Source organism: Acyrthosiphon pisum, chromosome X, assembly GCF_005508785.2.
Source record: "Acyrthosiphon pisum isolate AL4f chromosome X, pea_aphid_22Mar2018_4r6ur, whole genome shotgun sequence".
NCBI lineage: Eukaryota > Metazoa > Arthropoda > Insecta > Hemiptera > Aphididae > Acyrthosiphon > Acyrthosiphon pisum.
Genome location: NC_042493.1, coordinates 48,933,805 through 48,936,888, shown reverse-complemented (window position 1 = coordinate 48,936,888; position 3,084 = coordinate 48,933,805).

Below are 3,084 nucleotides of genomic sequence, written 5' to 3'. Positions count from 1 at the left end.
TACTATATATTTACAAATAATATATCTAAATATAATATATATTTTTGTTTATGCTGCCTATCGGCTTAAGTTTGTCTGTTTATTAAACATACCAGAAATATTTTTGATTCTCGAGCAGTTTGTGGTAATTTTATATTTTTAGCCGCACCACCCATTTATTTTTTTTTAAGTCATATTTTGCTCAAATTAAAAGATTAATGTAAACACGCATCACAAAAAAATTAATTTTAATTTAGGTAGAATAGGGTATACTCAACTAAAATATTAACACAAATAGTTGAATCATACACGACTGTCGCAAGTTAACTGAAGTCCGTGATCAATGATAATTAATAAGAGTGCCAATCGGTTGTTGCAGTTTTTAGAATTTGTATTAATTTTAGATTTTAGAAATTAAACTATACGAGATTATGATACTAATTATTATTATTGTTGTGCATATAACAATATTAATATGTTCATTTTCCTCCACAAAACATACTCACACAAAGTCATAAACAAATATACATAAATGCATACCCATACATACAATGTGTACGTCCCCGCATGCGTCTAAATATAAATATATTCCAACTATTCAATTAGTAAAAATGTATCATTGTGACAATAATTGCTTAGTACTTACATAGTTACATAGTATAATATTTTCTGAAAATATTATAAAATAGGCATGTTTTTGTGCTAATAAAATATAGTAATGGTAAGACGGCAACAACTGGGCACGGCCCATCGGACCGCTTTTAAAATCAGGCAGGGGCAAATGCCCACCTTGCCCCCCCCCAAATGACGCCACTGGGAAGTTACCGTTGTTAGGTGGTGTAGGTGGTTAGGTTACGTGGCGTTTTCATATGAAATTAAACCAGGAATGTGAAAATTATTATTATTAAATTGAAAAAGTAAACATTTAGAAATTAACCAGTAGAAAATATTAAATTATTTAGAGTAATCCTTTTAAAAATTCTAATTTTTTATGAAAAATGTTTAATTTTCAAATTAATAAAAATATATTTGCATTCAATAGATTTAAGATGAAAAAAAAATATTGAACATTTTTGAAGATACATAAAAAAAATTCGTGATAAGTTTGGTTTTGATAAAAAAAAATTAATTGCCCATAACTTAAAAAATAAAAAAATTAGACCCACTCTTTAGAGGGTATTTTTTCATCATTTTTGGTATAGGTACTTTCATATAATGTGGGTCGGTCCCTTCCCCTCGGAACACTTTGTGTTCAAAGAATTGTTTGTATCATTAAAATAAATTATGAAACAATATATTGTTGTACCTTATCCTTATAATAAATTGTATATAGGTATTATAGGAAAGAAATTCATAACATCGACTGAAAAAAAGGGTATAAATGAAATCTAGAAAACTTCTTTTTCCAAAAAATATTAAGAAAAAAAGGCATATTGGCCCAGATGAACATTATGGTTTGGCCGAACTACTACCCGTGGAAGAAAAGATGCCTAAAGAAACATTACAAAAATTAAAAGAAGATTTTATCAGATCTTTGCGATTAGATAGAAGTAGTCGTTTTAGTGATGAGCAAAATTGTCTTGGTCTTGCAGTCTTGGTCTTGGTCTTGCTGCAAGACCAAGTCCAAGACTGAGCCTGCAAGACCAAGACCAAAACAAGACCCACACTGCAAGAGTCTTGCAGTCTTGCAATATTTATTGTAATTTTTTTTTAAAAATTTTCCCAGAAAACACGTCATTTAGTGTAGGTTAAAAGAAATAATTTATTAGGAATATAATAAAAACGTAATATTTCATTTGATTTACAACACGTTCCAGGAATTGAGAAAATAATGAAATATTGAATTATTGAAAACAAGATAATAAATATTGGATACCACGAATATAAAGTGGTTTTGTGACAAATAGCAATACAAAACCTTAATGGAATTATTTTTAGTTGCCAAATACGACACAAATGTTGATGTGCGAGCAGTGAGCACAAATATATACCTATTATAATAATAACATCAGTCACCGTACGGGCAATACGGTATATTTATAAACCGCAATATTTATTTAGTGCTGTAAATAGCTCTCTTCATTGAATATAATACTAATAAGTAATAACAGTATTTAATTAAAGTTGGTACTTTGGGTATTATTATTATATTGTACGTATTTATTTCGTTTCCTATTCGTGTAATACTGTGAAATTGTAAGTGTATGGGTAATAACTACTAATGTCGATTGTCGTATTTCCGGCTTCCGCCACAAGTCACAACGTTTAAACAACTGTAGTAGCCTATACATTTATTATAATAGTTAGGTAACTATTATTTATTAAAATGGATATAACTAGTGTGAATCTGGATTCAACATCCAATCCACAATCCCACAGTAAATTTTGTGACTTTTTTGAAATCATCAGTAATAAAAATCTTATATCCGGCAAGTGTAAATCGTGTGAAAGAAATAAAAAGACAATTAATAGCATAAATAGGGAAAACAATTTTTTTTTAATATTGCAAGAGTCTTGCAGCAAGACCAAGACTTGGGGTGCAAGACCAAGACCAAGACCAAGACTATAAACGGGTCTGCAAGACCAAGACCAAGACTGAGTCTGCAAGACCAAGACCAAGACCAAGACTGCCATAGTCTTGGTCTTGGTCTTGGTTTGACCATCACCAGGGGCGTACCGAGGAGGTTTTTATTGGGAGGCCAAAGTTGGTAGTTTGGCCAAATCTAAAAATTGATCCGGAACAACTTGTTTTTGTTATTTTGTCGTAGCTATTTCATCGTTAAACAGTTAAAATGTCTTAATTATTTAAGTAAATTAAAAATTCAAGCTATTATACTAATAGATTATGAAAATCGTTTATAATACCTATATAAGATATCCATTACAATAAATTATTCCATTAGGTAAGTACCACATTTGCAATAAAATAATAAATAATGTTAAAAAAAAAAAACAAAACAAAGTAAAATATAATAAAAATGTTTATTATTGTTTATTGTTATAAAAATGATTCATTTTCTTATACCTAAATATTCAATTTATCAATATTCTTCTTTTTTTTGAGTTGCCCATTTTTGAGCCATTTCATTTCTAGTTCAGACGATG